This window comes from Myotis daubentonii, chromosome 2 (genome assembly GCF_963259705.1).
Source record: "Myotis daubentonii chromosome 2, mMyoDau2.1, whole genome shotgun sequence".
NCBI lineage: Eukaryota > Metazoa > Chordata > Mammalia > Chiroptera > Vespertilionidae > Myotis > Myotis daubentonii.
This window is the reverse complement of record NC_081841.1, coordinates 164,186,700-164,203,935: the sequence shown is the minus strand read 5'-3', so window position 1 is coordinate 164,203,935 and position 17,236 is coordinate 164,186,700. Positions and strand designations below refer to the sequence as shown.

The 17,236-nt window shown below is 38.2% G+C and overlaps 1 pseudogene; it reads left to right on the top strand.

Moving 5' to 3' along the window:
• The first annotated feature begins 393 nt into the window (after window positions 1–393).
• Window positions 394–2,883, top strand: LOC132226382 (protein Jade-3-like; annotated as a pseudogene).
• The last annotated feature ends 14,353 nt before the right edge of the window (window positions 2,884–17,236 follow it).

The following is a 17,236-nucleotide window of genomic DNA, read 5'->3' as shown; positions in this document are numbered from 1 at the left end:
CCCAGTGGCCTTCTCTTTTCTGATGCCTCTCTAACTCTGGGAAGTAAAGGATGATTATGTTTGGGGTGGTTGTATTGGCTTTACTGCATTTAGTAAGTACTGGCCAGGACTCGGAGAGAGAATTCAATTGCTTTCATCTCTCTTTACAATGGAGGTTCTTAATGCATCTTTAATTTTATTTGTGCATTCCTGTCCCAATTATATGGTAAGATGTATGACTGCATAGAGGAGGGTGCCAACTTAGACCAGTAAAAGGGAGGAAGAGTCAAAGTAGAAGAGAAGATAGTGGCCTCGGTGTTGATCATCCTCCAGGTTGATGTGTCTGGTTGAAAACATTTGCCAAAACCCGATTTAAATTCACTTCCCAGCCTGGCCTTCTGACGATGTTCCAAAATGAAATGTCATAGAACTTTCAGCAGCAGTGTCAGTTCTGATGAGACTCCTTCCACTTCCCTTACTGGTTTTCCTTGCTGGCTCAGTATAGAGGAACAAGTCAAAAATCCCAAATGAACACAAGAATTCTACTGAGGTATTCCAGAATGACCTTGTGAAACTTTTAGATTCTCACCACATTAATCCTAGTACCTCTTTAGGGATACATGGAAAGAAGAATGGGAAAAGGGACTCCAGGTATAAGCCAATACAGACACTCTTCCACAGCCTTCCCTCAGAATTGTAGTCCAGAAGTTAAAAGTATGTTCTGTTTATCCTCTCCCGGAAGTACATCTACTGCTCCATCCCAGAGGCCACAGAACATGGCTATATCCACATCAAGGAGCAGGTGGCATCTGTGTGCCACTATGACCTAGACGACATGGACATCTTTTGGCTCCAGGCACTTAATGAAGACCTTGCAGAAATGGGTTGTGAGCCAACTGATGAGAATCTTATGGAAAAGACAGAAGTCCTGGAATGCTAATGACATGAAAATATGAACCATGCTATTGAGGCAGAGGAAGGGCTAGGCATAGAGTATGATGAAGATGAGATCTGTGATTTGTCCTGGTCTCCAGACAGTGAAGAAGAGAATGACATTGTGTTCTGTGATAAGTATGACATCTCTGTATGTACCCTGGGGAGACTTTTTGCTGCCTACCTGGGAGTCTCCCCTCTGCCTTCACATCCCTACTACATCATCAGGTTACACCCTGTGCCAGTAACCTTGCCCTGATATGGCATCCTTACAGTGCCAGAAGGCAGCTGGTTTGCTTGCTCCTATGTCCTGGGCATTCATTCCCAAAGCCTGTTATGTCCAAAGGAAGGTGGAGCCAGGAAGACCACAAGGACAGGGAATAAATGAGCTCATGTCAGCTGTGCACTGTAGATTCCAGAGGTCAGCATTGGTTGTCCTGAAAGGATGGGACCAATCACAATGATCTCCCACATCTCACCTGTTGGTGGGCCTTAGTCTGCTGCCTGTGCAAGGTAAAGACAGGGGCTTGCCTTCAGTGAAAAGCTGCATCGCTGATTTCCATGTCATCTGTGCCTTTGAGCACAGCCCAGAGATGAAGACCATCCTAGATCAGAGGGATGAAGTGAAGTTTAAGTCTTTCTACCTCAAGCACAGCCAAAACAGGCAGAATCTAGGGACACCCAGTACCCCCTGTACAGGGCTGCAGAGCAGAGCCAGGCCAAAAGCAAGACCAGCCCGCAAGCACAGAAGCTTTGGGAACTGGAGAAGTTCTATACCCTGGTCAGTGTGGAGATGTGGCCACAGAACTGGGCTGCCCACAGTAACTGTGGACTTTATAACTACTGGAAACTGAAGAGGAAAAGTAACCGCAATAAGCCATTATTTCCTCTGAAGGAGGATAAAGGAAAAGGCCTAGTGTAGCCAAAGGCAGAAAGTATTCATACTCACATGAGAATGCTTATGCACCTTCAGCAAGACCTAGAGTGGGGCCGAAATCTGTGCTGCATGATGAGCAGGCGAGAGAAGCTGAAGTTGCCATACAACAAAGTATAGTAATAGATCTTCAGCTTCTTAACCAGGAAATGGCTGAAAGACTGCCTTTGACAAGTACACGAGAAAGCTCATTGTTTTACCCACTACCAAGAAATACCTTAAATTTAAAAATGCCCAGATCAGCCCCAGAAGACTGCTGAAACAGCTCCACATGGACCCCTCTCTCCTGACAGCAACTCCTCTGTTCACAATATGGGGAGCATGCAAGTGCCCCAGGAATCATTAGAAATGAGAATGATAGCATACCCAAGGCATCCATTAGAGAGCGAGAATAACCATTTGCTGACTGGTGGGCTTTTCTAGGAATGAATCACAGAATCCCAGTCCTGCTTGGACAACTCCATCTCTGGAGTTCTATCATGGACAGTCATTGGGAAAACCCCTGGCCCTCCAGGCTGCCCTGCATGGACAGACCTTAATTGAGAATGGGAAAAATTAGCCTAACTCCAAGTTTGCCAAATCCAATGGCAGGGAGGGGAGCTGGTCTGGGGAGATCATCCCAAAAGACAGCACAAGGGAGATGTTATGTGGCCAGGATTCCATGCTCAGTTCCCACTGGGGCAGCTTTTGAAAACCTATTGTGAAACTCTTCAGCAGGAGTCCACCAACATGTGGGTGAGGACCACAGCGGGCCTCCAGGGCTGTGGGAAGACAACCAAGAATGCTAACCACAGGGAGTATCTCAGGGGCAAGCAGCTTGTCAAGCATTCTGAAGGGAAAGCTCCATACCAGGAAAACAATGGGTATTGTCCAGATTTGGAGCTGAGTGACTCAGGAGCAGAAGGTGATGGGAATAAAGAGAAAGTGAGGGTAAGGAGAGAGACCTCAAACAGGGAGAATCCTCCCATGACCCTAGACGGGATTGCCATGGTAAAAGCAAGACATATCTCCTCTCCCACAGTTCAGTGCAAAGGTGAATAACAACTTCCAAGAATAACTCAATCTTTGCCTTTGTCTCACATGTTGGGGAAAACCCACACACCAAAAGAATTCTGACATATGTTGAGGAGAAATTTTGCTGAAAAGAATAGAAAGGAAGAAATAGTACATTTAAGTATTTAAAATATCCTTGATACCCACTCCACAGGTTTTAGAACCTGTTCATTGGTCTTGGTTGACCACCTCGAAGGCTGAGGTAGTGTCCCACCTGCTTTCTATAGCCTAAAGGCCCTGGTGAGTGTTGGGGGAGAAAAGTGGAGTGGGAAGGACCTCAGCTGGTCCATGTGTATCCTTCATTGAAGGTCACCAGCTCTGCTCTCTATTTTGGGGTTTTCCTAAATGTTCCATATCATTCCATTTAATTGTTAAGGGTCTTTAGTTCTGAAAGGGAATTCACTTGGTCTTTGGATTTTTTCCCAGAATTTATCAGGAAATCCTGGATAATCCCTAGCCTCTTCAATGGTGTTGTGGTCCATTTCTATTGGCTCTGTTGATAAGGCCTTTTCTCTACAGAATTTGTCCTTGCCTGTCTCTGGAATAAGTTCTTCAACCTCCCAACTTCTGCCTGCTTACTACTCTCAAATCTGGTAATAGTGGGTGCAGATCTTAATAAGAATGAGAGTTTTGTTGTTTTAACTTTTCTATCTAATGTAACTACTGAAACGTGGTGAAAAGGTTAGGAGCTACACATTCAGCTCCATGAAAGAAATTGGTTTTTGTCTCAAACAACACATTTTGAATTTGATGACATGTGGTTCTTTTTTTGTTTGATTGTTGGGTAAATGTTATTTTTTTATTTATTCATTACTATTTTTTATTTATTTTGTTACTTACTAGTGAGAGACCTTTTGTGGCCCAGCTTCATTTTGCCATTTTAGTCTAAAATCTATAATATTTTAATATAAATTTATCTTTATGGCATAAGAAACTCATGTTTATAAACACATACACTATATGTAAGAAAAAAATTATAATTATACCATGAAGTGATAATCATTAATTATATTTTATATAGTATTTTTTTATAATATAGAGAACTTTTAATTGTGTTTTATTAAACTTTCTACAGTATATGTATATATTATTTTAACACATGATATAGTTTTTTTATTACCCTTTTCTCACTTTAATTCACTTTTAAAATACATTTCACTTTTAAAATTGAGCTATCAGCTATTAAAGTGAGTATACATTGTTTGGGGATGAACTTATTTGAAATGAACTTATATTGATACAATAATATTTAAAATAAATCCAAGACATTACATTTTATGAATCTAATACAATTATTTTCACTAGTGTGTACTTAGATATTTTCCCCCAATAAGTCCTATTATAAACCATGACCTGATACACATGCTTAAACATCATATTTTGTGGTATTGCTTTTACTTATTTCCTTCAGACAGAGTCCAAGAAATAAGCTCCAAGGATAATGTGAGAAAGAATCACATTCAAACTGAGGCAGCAAACGTAATCTTTCTTTAATTTCAGTTAGCCTACATGATTTGGGCACTCCTAGAATAACTATCTATGGTTTCTACAAGAACTAACTTTTGGAGCTAAAAAAGACTGTGATGGAATGTGCATAGTTATAGAATTCAATAAATCTCCAAATGGGTATATATTAATTGCTTTGTATCTTAAGCCCTCCTGACCAAGACCCTGAATTTCGTTTTCCTGATTTTTTAAAAAACTTACTAAACATCTGGTACTTGACTCATGTTTTGCAGGATCAGGAGACATCCAGCTTTAGTCTGATGATTAGTAATTTAAAGTGGCATTTAAAATTCCAAGACTGCACTTAAATAACCACAAAAGTACTGGGTAATACCAAAACTACTAGCCTAGTGAAAAATGATGTGTGGTACAGCTTTAACCCCTCAAAAAGTAGCAAAGTCATGATTTGTTTCTCGTTTTGTTGGGATATTTCTCTTTCTCCCCAGCTCTGTAGGCTGCAGAGAGGGGGGAGGGAAGGGAAAGAGAGGAACTCATGAACTCATAAATTTGCTCTGATGCTTCTGTAAGGTCAACCCACAAACATTAACATCTGCTGGGACTTGGGTGGGACAGTTCTGAAGGGAAGTCGACAGAGAAAGGGAGGGGGGCTATTGCTCAATCTTGCCATTTCTTGGCTACTAGTCCTGAGCACCAGCAATAGAACTTTGGCCAAGATACGGTTCTTTTGACACTGCCCCACAAATCTTAGAATTCAGTGACCAGATGCACGTTCACTCCATTCCAGCTTAAGCTGAGTCATTGAACCGTTACCGGTAGCAGTTTTAGAGCCCTTTTATTAGAGTTTAGGTGTCTCACAGAAAGAAAAGGCTCACATATTTCATTTGCTGGGAACAGAGTTAATTCTCAAACCACAATGACGCTGGACAGGATCCTGAATTTCCATCTCTGAAGGAAAGCACCCACTTCTGCCCCTGACTAAATCTTTCCCCATATTGGAAAAAAATTTATTTTTACTTAATTTTATTTTTACTCCATACTATTTTGAGGGCTTATCCTACATGTTTTCTGATCCCAAAATTCCAATACCCTGTAGAAATGCTTTGTAAAGTGCTTCTTGAATAGCTTCTGCAGTGAAGTCACAGGATGGGCAGATGCGTCAGAGTGCCTCTCCTGAGCATGTCATGTGCACTGATGCATCTTTGTCTTCCTGTTGACTCAACCAAAGCCAAGTTTGTTGCATGAACAAAGCAGGGAGGGAGAATTGAGAGACATGGATAAATACTTAAGTTCGCCTCAAAGAATAGAAAGTAGTGATTACTCAGGAACACCTGCTTTTTCTAACCTATGGTCTTCTGTTACCCAGGAGAACACTTCAGCTTCTCTCTCTCTCTCTCTCTCTCTCTCTCTCTCTCTCTCTCTCTCTCTCTCTCTCTCTCTTTCTCTCTCTCATACACACACACACACACACACACACACACACACACACACACACACACACCTCTCTGTTGTCAAGTTATTTGAAAAGTGTTAAGTTTTGGGTATAGTGTTTGATTTTTGGAATGCTCTTACTTAAACAGGGGCTGTGCAGAAAATACAATTTTTGGTTTGAAGTATCCTGAGATAAACTTTAAAAAGATAGAAACTACACTTAATAGAACTAAAATTAAGATACAACTGGGATCCCATGAGATCACTGAGTAGGCAAGCCTTGCCATGCATGTGGAGAAGCTGTGGATGGAGAAAACAGCAGGTGTTTGAATGGGAGGCCCAAACTAAAAGACAGATGGCAGATACTTCAAGATAGAGACATTGCCTTATACCAAGATGTTTCTCACATGCACAGTTATTACAGCTCTTCACTGTGTATAATAGCAGGGTCTGTTTGTGAACTGCTATCACAAACAGACTCAAGAAATGCACTATGGGTCTCATTCAATAGTAGTTTATTTATTTCTGCCTGACACAACTAACCAGTGGATGAATAGTTTGGTGTGGTGACAGGATGTTGGAGGCGCTGCCATATTCAACACATGGCTTCCATGTCTCAGGTAATTTCCATGCCAGTGGCCAGAAGCAAGGAGAAGTACTTGTAGGAAGTCTTTAATAAATTAGGCCTGAAATACCATATATCACTCCCTCTAACATTCTATTGGTCAACACCCAGTCTCTAAAGGATTTGGGAAATAAGAGGACCCAGAAAGAAAAGGAGAGCATATATTTTTATGAGAAGCTTATTGGTTCTTTTAATTTATAGGGTTGGATAAAGACTTTCCCACACAATGCTAAGTAATACAGAGAGCAGATAATAATAGACAGCATGCTGAGTGTTCACATGGTGTTAGGCACTATTCTATGGACTATATGTGTATAATTCAATTCCCACAAACATTTGAGGTATGCAATTCAATTATCCCCATATCCACACAGATGAGGTAATAAAGACCCAGAAAATTTAAACAGTTTTTTTCAAAATTGCCTAGCTAGCAAAAGGCAAAGCCAGAATCCATCTTGACTTACTCTGGAGCCTGAACCTATAATCACAGAGGTAGCTCAGTAGATAGGTGGCTATGTACTTCTCTTTAGACATTTGCAATCTAATTGGGAATATAAAATCAACATATCATATGGCCCTTTCATAGCTGTACTCACTTCCCTTCCCTCCTCTGTGTGCTCCCCTTAGCCCCTGACAACCTCTAATCTGTTCTTCATTTTTATACTTCTGTTCTTTTAGAAATATTTTAAAGGCAATCATACAGAATGTAACGTTTTCAGTTTGGATTTTTTCATTGAGCAAATTCTCTGCAGATTTATCCAAGCTGTCACATGTATCAACAGTTTATTTCTTTAATTGCTGAGTAGTATTCCATAGTATGGCTATGCCACAGGTTGTCTAACCATTCATCAGTTGAAGGACATGTGTGCTGATTCCAGTTTTGCTACTCCAAATAATGTTCCTATGGACATTTGTGTACAGGTATTTTTGTGAACATAAGTTTTCATTTCTCTAGGTGGATAGAATTTTGGGAGCACATTATAACACAGAAAATATGGAAGTCTGGGCACCCCAGTAGACCTTTGCTGGTGGAATTGGGGAGGTGTCAAAGTTAATTCTGTGTTGTTTGCTTGGAGTAGAGGAGTTATTGTGTAAATGTTTTCTATCTTTTTAGGTTGTTTCTTTCCTGATCTTTGGTTAGGAAAATCAGACTTTTATTGTTGTTGTTACTGTTGTTGTTTCTGAGCTCTTTGGTATCTCTGGGTTTCTGGCTTCTTCAACTCCAAACCTGGAACCCTGGAAACTCACTACCATGTCATTCTCTGGGTCCCAAGATCCTTAATCAGTCTTTCTCTCTACTTTTCAAGGTCTTCTCATGTTTGTTTTATATATAATATCCAAGGTTTTTACTTGTACTTAGTGGAAGAAATAGGAAAAATATGTCAGAATCAATTCAAGTTGTCTGGCTACCCTCTGCATCACATCTTCAAACTAAACCAGTGAATGGTAAACCCTTCCAGCCCATCACCAAAGCAAAAATATCAAAATCACCTTCAGCGCTCACACTCTCTCCATTATCTCCCACATCAAAACCATCACCAAGTCCTGCTATTCTTAACGTATCCTGCATCCATCTACTTCTCTGGCTGTTCACCTGGTCTAAGCTACCAAATTATCTTGCCTAGACTTCCCCAATTACCTCCCAGTTGCTCTAGCTCTATCCACTCTTGTCAGCCACCTTCCAACTCTGTCGCTTCTCCAATACCATGGTCTAAGTGATCCTTTCAAAATGCAACCTTATTATTCACTGCCCTGTTTAAAATACAACAATGATGGCCCTTCATTCTTAGGATAATGAACAAAATTTTTACAGTGGTCTCCAACGCAACTCTGTCTCCAATCTTATCTCCACTCAACAACCCTCAGTCACTATACTCCAGCTGCACTGGCCTTCCTTCAGTTCCTCAAACACACATGGTCCCAAACCTCCAGATGGCTTTCTCTCAACCTGGAACACTCTCCCGCCTCCTGACCTCATCAGCCACTGACCTTCTACAGATCACAGGACAATTACTAGTTCTTCAGGGAAACTTCCTGAATGCCCTTTATTATGTAATTTAACATTTCTGAATGTAATCCTTTGATTAAGACTACAGTATCTGGCACAAAATAGACACTCAGAATATGTGGTGAAAACATGAATGTATGAAAAACAGTAGGAGAGATGTGAATAATAAAGGAATGCCCACTCTACATTTTATATACATTTTGTATTTCATTTCTATAAGCGCATATTGCAGATATAGAAACTGAAGCTCAGAAAAGTTAAAGGACGTGGTTGGAGGTCATAAAACTAATAAGAGGTTTGTTAGGGTGCATGCCTATGTCTCATTACTCTATGTCCAGAATCCTTATGTGGTGGGCTTTTTTTTTTTTTTTTTTTTTTTAAAGTGCCCTGCATCCATCTACCTTGTTCTGTTAATGGTACTCCTAATTTCTCTTGGCTTCCTCGCTCTCACTCCACGTAGTTTTCTTAAGGCCAGATTAACTCTTGGTTCCAGATAAAGGAAGGAAGAGACTTTAAAGCTAATTCAACTATAAACAATTTTTAAAGTATGTGCATATGATTATATATAAAATTATGCTTGCATAAAAAATATTTAACATGACAACCATAGAAAATTAATGTTGACTATTTCAGAGTATGAGATATAAGGAGATTGTTTTTTAAATAAACAACCTTTAAAGTTTTGTTTGACTTTTTAAAAATGTAGATATGCTATTTATATAGCTGGTGGGGAAGCAAGATAAGTATATAACTTGGAGGGTAAAATAATGGGGAGATGCTGAGTATTTAGAGGTCCTAGTTTAGATAGAAAAGCCCACTCAATAGCTGAGATACCACTATTCTGCCCAAACTTCATTTAGCAGGCACTGTGTGTTCCTCCTTTTCCAACTGTCTCTCAGCCAAGATACACAGGCATTGAACCAAGAGTCAATGTGTTTTTTATATGTTTTCTAAAACTAATTTGTAAAAGTTTTATTATTGTCATCCTCAATCCCTTAATCATTTTTGTTGTTTTTCTGTGAATTTTTTTAAAATATATTTTTATTGATTTCAGAAAGGTAGGGAGAGAGAAAGAGAGAGATAGAAACATCAATGATGAGAGAGAATCACTGATCAACTGCCTCCTGCACGCCCCCTACTGGGGATCGAGCCCTTGATTGAAATCGAGCCCTGGACCCTTCAGCCCGCAGGCTGATGCTCTATTCACTGAGCCAAACTGGTTAGGGTATTTTCCTGTGAATTTTAAAGTATTTCCTTACTGCTCTGTTTTCAACCAAAACTAGTAATTAATGTGAAAATTTATAGAAATTAAATTTCTTTAGCACGGACAGGACCAACTATAACTGAAGAAAAAAACAAATAAGTTTGGAATTGAGCAATATTTTGGTACATGCTGTTATGTAGATTAATTCATACTAATGATGAATCTCTAAATATGTAAAAGTAAACTGGAAACTTGCTTTTGAGAAATAATGATTAAAATACTAGAAACTCCTTAATCTGTGAACATGGCAAGAATTGCTTTATAATCTTAACAATATCCAGTTCCTGGTATAATACCAGATACAATTAACAAATTACAAATGCCTGATGACCAATGAATAGAAGTTATAAGTGTTAAAAACAACTGAAGGTTATTAACAATCTCATTATGCATAGCTTTGTATAGTGACTTTCATAATTTTCCAGATAAAAGTGATAATTTCTTAAATATTAAGAAAAGAGAGACATTTCTGGCCAAAGTGGTGCTCCAAGAATCAGATGTACTCTTCCACTTTTTTAAACAACAAAATGAAAAAAATTATATGAGATAACAGTTTTCAAATATTGGACAATATGCCTATAAGAGGAGAAGCAAATGGCATGAGTCCTATTTTTGTACCAAATAACTACCTAGGAAATGTTCCTAGGATTTGGAGCAGGGAAAAAGAATGTAGATTGAGCCCTATGGTCTTCCTGAGTTTACCTAATTGGGAGTTGGGAGTTCTATGGAGGCCAAGGAGACTAGAGTTCTTAGGGTCTAGTACCAAAGGAGACAGATACAATGAGAAAGAGTCCCAGAGACCTACAGAGTTTCTTTCAGCCACATTCCGGGTGAAAGATCCACTGGAAAAGAACAGACAGAACAATTCTTGGAGCTCAAGAAGACTAGGAATAGTTTGTTACCAGCAGTCATCGTGGAAAAACCTCATAATTCATGGAGTAATGAGTAGATGCTCAACTATTGCCTTAGTAATGGCAGAATGTGGGGTGGGAGGGATCAATCCAAGATAAAGACTTCTCTGAAACTTCCAGACCAAGCTTAAAAGCAATCCTCTAAAGGCTCAAACTCTTTCCAAGTAACTTAACCCTGTGTCCCAAATCAAAACTAAGGAATATTAGGATTAGCATCTGTACACATGCACACACACACACACACAACACACACACACACACACACACATCCAGTGCCCACTAAGGTGAAATCTACAATGTCTGGAATCTAATAAAAAATTACAGATAAGCAAAGAAGCAGGAATATATGTCCAGGAATGAGGGAAAAAATCCATCAGTTAAAACAGATCTAGAAATGACACAGCTGATAGAATAGGTAAACAAGAGTACCATGAGAGTTATGAGTTGTTAAAACTATAGTTGACTCTTAAACAACATTGTTTTGAACTGCATGGGTCCACTTACACTCAGATTTTTTTTTTAACAATAAATACAGTTAGACCCTCCTATCTGCAGGTTTCCCACATCTGCAGATTCCACAAACTTCTGATCAAAACAGTATTTTCTCATTCCCACCTGCAGATTCCCAACCATGGATCAAAAATACTGTTTTCTCTCCCTGGTTAGTTGAATCCATGAATATGGAAGGCAAACTGTAATTAAGTTTTGGAGGAATCAAAAGTGATATGTGGATTTTCAACTACACTAGGGTGGATTCCCTTTACCATCTTAGTTGTTCAAGGATGAACTACATATTTCATATGTTCAAGAAAGTACAGGAAAACATACTAGTAAGCATATTAAAGAGAAACATGGAAAGACCCAATTTGAATTTTCAAAGAGAAAAAACCCAATGCTTATGGAGAAAACATGGAAATTATCTTATGAATTTGTTGGTCATAAATATGAAGGTTTTTTTTCTTTTAACATGAAATGTTCTTAAAATATTTGAGCTAAAGCATGTATTAAGGAGATATTTTCCCTTTTGGCTCTCTACCTTTTATCCTATCACCCCCTCAAAAATAATGTTTTATGTCTCATTAGCCCCTTGAATCCTCATCTGGGCAGAGAGGAAGTGAAGGATCTTAATGGATCAGTAGTGAGGGACCTGTGCCGCTCAGACAACTCTGCGATGACTGTGTGGCTGGTTTTCTTGATCATCGCTCATTGTTCTGGCACCTCCTTCCCTTGGAAGTATCTACCTTCCCTGCTTCCCCATGAATAATGATTTTTAAATAGAAGAGAAGAACCCAAAGCATCAAATTACTGTTTTCAAAATATTCTCTCACTTATGTAATAATTTGATTAAAAAGAACCTTCATAACCAATTCTTTAATTCCCAGAACAACACTCTGTAAACTGTTCACATTGGATTCTGCCACCTCCTATGGAGCTTTGTGGAGAATTCTCTAGTTTTTCTACCGATTGTATACAAAATGCATCATTGGGGAAAAATCTGTCGTAGATTATCAACTAGCTACAACCAAAGCCTCTGTTAGTTGTAAAGAATGAGATTAAGTAACATTTTGTTTATTTACTTACCAAAATACTTCTTTCCTTGCCAAATAAATTATGTTTTAATTGGTTTGAATTCAAGTTCATGCTCTCAGCATTGAAATTTCCTTTGCTAAACGATGTCACTTCTTCCAAAGTTTATGTTATTTTAACAAATAACAGAAGATAACTCTAAAAGATGCTGCTCTTAATGTGAGATCCTAGGGGACATTGAACTACATTTTACTTTTAAGGTTTTTTTGAAAGCGTTTCATATCCAATTGCCCTATTGAAATATGTCTAAGAGAAAAACAAATACTTACATAAATATTGTTGAGCTATTTCTGTTTTATGATAGATATATTTATGAAAAGGCTTTGAAGAAAGAGCTAGTTTGACGCACTTTGGCATCAGCAATTGAGCTTTGACAATAATGGATGAGTTTGTCAGTTTTAGAACTGTTTCACATGGACAAAACAAAGATTTTTCTTTTATTTTATATCTAAACATAAATAACACAGTGTTTCTTTATCTCTTACAAGTCAATGACACAAACTAAAATAAAATTTGGCCTAAATATTTCAAAATAGTTACTATGAGCAAAGTAACACATTTTTTGCTTCTTAAAATGATTTGTAAATGAATGCTTTTATGTTTAAATCCCATTAACAAATGATCACATTTTTAAAATGACTGATAACTGACCTCTGTTTTACTCAAACTACACTCTTCAGACTTAACTATTCATTTGGATCATGAAAATGACCATAAAAAACACCAAATAACTAAAAAATAACAAACTATCAAACAAAGTGTGTCCAACAATACTGCTTTTTAAATAACTTAACCTCAACTAATATTTATAGAGCATTTAATAAGCACAAAGCATTATACAAAATCTACGTGATATGCAGAGATGACAAAAGTATATTTCCTGCCACTGAGACCTTAAAATATATCAAGATAGTCATACAAATTATTAATGCTACTAAATGTAGAAATGTTTAATTTATGCAATAAAATACTTATTGACAATATTATGTGTATGAGCTACTTTGATAAGTGTCCTTTAAAATAAATCAATGTATTTGATCTCCAGTAATCCTATGAAATAAGTATTATTAATATTCCTGCTGTATAGATGGGGACATGGAAGCTTAAAGTTAAATGACTGAAGGTCAGAAAAGTCAGAGGCAGTATTTGAATTAAGGCAGGTTTCACATCTGCAGATTCAACAAACTCATTTGTAGATGTATGAGCAAACTTCTGCCATACAGTAAAAGGAGAAAAGACTGGGATGTGAAATCTAATTATATAGATTTGAATTTAAATTATGGCTTCGTTTTCTCGAGCTGTATAAAGAGAGTAAATACTCAAATCTTGCTGAAGTATAGTGTCTGTAATTATCAAGTCGTGATTATATTAGCTATTGCATAAGGCTATTGTGGTTGTACAGTTTAATATCCAGTATAGTGTTCTACACTTGGCTCTGCCCTCTAAAATTATATTTATTTTTAAAGTGTTTATAACAGGAATAATAATAACACCAAAATAACAGTAGCCCAAGCATTCAGTAAATTTTTCTCATGTGAAATAACACCAGGGTTAGAAAGTCCAGGACTGCTGGGGCAGACTCATGAAGTCACCATATACCTAGACTTTTCTATCTTTCTGCTGTATCATTTTTGGTGTGCTGCTTTCATACTTAAGGTGACCTCATGATCCAGAGTGAATGCCAGAGTTCTGACCATCTCATCCACATTCCAGATAGCAGAAAGAACAGGAGAAAGCAACATGAGTCTGCCTCTAAGGTCCCTTTAAAGAGTCTTCCTGGAAGTCCCTCACAATCCATTTACTCTCACACATCTAAACTGGATGGCTACAATAGCCCCAGGCTGCCTTGGAATTGTCCATATTATTTGAAGTGGCCCTATAGTCAGCTGAAAATTGGCATTTTGTTAGAAAGAAAGGAGAGGAGTCACTCTGTCATGACACTGGTGACAACACATTAAATTAAAATAATTTAGAAGATTGAGGAAATAACACATAGATCCAATTCCCATTTCCTGATGTGAGAACATACTAACACACCCCCATGCAAAGGATGAGAATGCTCTATTCTCAAAGCATGGAGATAAGGGAAGTCACAGAGCCTTACACTGGCCTGTGCATAAATAAATTACACCCCCACCCCACCGCTCCATGGCATCAGAGATAAGAACTTCCTCATAGAACATGATAGCTGGCATTCCCACAATTTTGACTAATTAGTGGCACCAGTCTTGGAGTACAATGTATAAGCAAATTACAAACAAACAAACAAAAACCAGAATAAGAGTGAGTCAGTATGTTTTCAGTGGCTAACTCAGATAGAATTAAAAATGAAAATGGTAAATCATGCCTCCTATTTGAGAGGCATGCAATTCTTTTTTTTTTTTTAATTGTCCCTGTTTGATCTAGGTGTTTAGGAAAAGAAATGATAATTCCAAGGAATTACTATTCAAAGTTTCAGCTCAGGCCCTTCCTTGGACAACTTCAGAGGTCATTCCAGGAGGGTACAGTGGGATGAGCCCAGGGGATAGTAAGGCCTGCTTGGAAGTCTCACTTAGCCTGAAATCAACTACCCATCCCCCATCCCATTAACTCTTGCCCTTTGCAACTGTCCTGACCGTTGGCAGGAAATAGAGTGGCTTCTACACAGAGGGGTTCTACAAAGCCTGCAATGCTGGCTCCCAGAACTGGATTCATGGCCCGCCTCCATGACAGGCCAGCTGGCAACCTTTGGCACAGTTACCCATTTTAAGTCTTGATATACTCATCCATAGAGCAAGAATGATGGCATTACTCAGACCTACCTCATGGAGTTATTTTGAAGCTTAAGAACTTGATAGACTACTTCATACTTAGTGAACACGATAAATATTAGCTATTCTGCACTTTGGAGTCATATTGGTGTATGGTGGAACCCACTTACTAGCTAAATAACTAAAAAAGTCTAAGTTTCAACTTCTTGAGTATCTGGTATCTAGAAGGTTTGAAATAAAACATAAATATTTTGTGATAACTATCATATTTAATATTTAAAGTTTATATATAGTAGGTCCTCGAATAACAGTTTCGTTCAATGTTGTTTGTTTATAATGATGAGGAAAAAAGAATCGATTACCTGCTGGGGCCACTGTCTATATGGAGTTTGCATGTTCTCCCCATGTCTGTGTAGGTTTGCTTCAGGTCCTCCAGTTTCCCCCCACAGTGACCTCAGGTGCACAGGAGCTTACTTGGAATGCCTACATTGCCCCAGTCTGAGTGAGTGTGGTTGTGTGGGTGAGTGACCCTGGGGTGAAAAGGCACTCTGTTTAGGGACAGTCCTGCCTTCCACCCTGAGCTGTCACCACAGGCTCTGGCCACTCTCCATCCTTAAGTGGAAAAAGCAAGTTGGAAAGTAATTACCATACTTGTTTTTATTAATTTTTCTTAAATATATAGGTAGCTCACATTTATTTCAGTGTTTAATATTAAAGGCATTTTGGGTCTTTATTTAGTAGTTTGTGATGTTTTTATGATCAGAAATACTCCATAGGAAATTAACTCTTATTTATATCAATTGGCATATAGATAGATGATAAATAGATAGATAGATAGATAGATAGATAGATAGATAGATAGATAGAAGATAGATAGATAGATAGATAGATAGATAGATAGATAGATAGATAGATATGTGTGTGTGAATGTGTGTGTCTGTGTGTGTCTGTATAAAGAAGAGCAATTAAGTTTTCCCAATTTTTAAGTTCTAAATATTTTCCCTTACAAATTACTTAACTGCAAGTGTACTTTATTATAATAAGTCAGTGAACTGACTTGCTTTATTTCCTTTTGTCTCCATACCCTCTCAAGTGATGATACAATAAGATATATTATTTAGAGGGCAGATATGCATTTGACTTAGTCATAAACCAGTGTAATATTATATCCCTCCCTGCCTCTTAGATCTGACACAAACTTCTCTCTTTAAATGACAATACAGAGTGTTAAAATAAGTCTAGACATGTAAAGCTTATGTTTTGATTCCATTAAAACATGCAAAACACATTGTACTTAAGCTACAATCTCAAATGGGATCATCGTGTATCTGCCAAATTTTGAAGACTCCAGACTTCTGAATTCCAGAAATGAGTTCACTGACATAAATATTTGGAAAGTGGGTAAATGCATTTTCCCAAAAAGGGAATAAATCTCCCACAGGAAAATGAGCCAGGGAGGGTGGAAAGACTACCCTTGGAACAAGCACAATTGGGCCTATATACAGTGCATTAGCCAATGATGAATTTAGTGCATTGTGATAGTCAGAAAAGGTATGGCTAGGCCAAGATTCTGTACAAAAGAGTGTTAAGCAACTGTTTTCAGGAACCAGGTCATTTGGCTGAATGTTTCTGGCTATTGATTCTCCTGCTTTCATTGTTCATGTGAGCAAAACACCAACTGTTTTGAGGCCAATGCCATGCTTTTGTGATAAAAATCCAGAATTATTTTGCAGATGAATCATAAATCCAGAAATTGATCATTTATCTCACTATCAGTGAAAGTCCACTGTATTCAGAATTGGAATTTCAAGTAGGATCTCTTCCTATGCACTAAGTCTGAAAACCAGAAGCCAACAGATGGCAATTGATATCTTCTAGTAGTGCTAATTTCTTTTCTTTTTTTTTATTGCTTAAAGTATTACAAAGGGTATTACATATGTATCCATTTTATCCCCCCGCCCTAGACAGTCCCCTAAGCCTCCCCTATCCCCCAGTGTCTTATGTCCATTGGTTATGCTTATATGCATGCATACAAGTCCTTTAGTTGATCTCTTACCCCCCTACCTCCTGCCCCCCAACCCTCCCCGGCCTTCCTGCTGCAGTTTGACAATCTGTTTGAGGCAGCTCTGCCTCTGTATCTATTATTGTTCAAAAGTTTATAATGGTCTCTATTGTCCATGAATGAGTGAGATCATGTGGTATTTTTCCTTTATTGACTGGCTTATTTCACTTAGCATAATGCTCTCCAGTTCCATCCATGCCGTTGCAAATGGTAAGAGTTCCTTCCTTTTTACAGC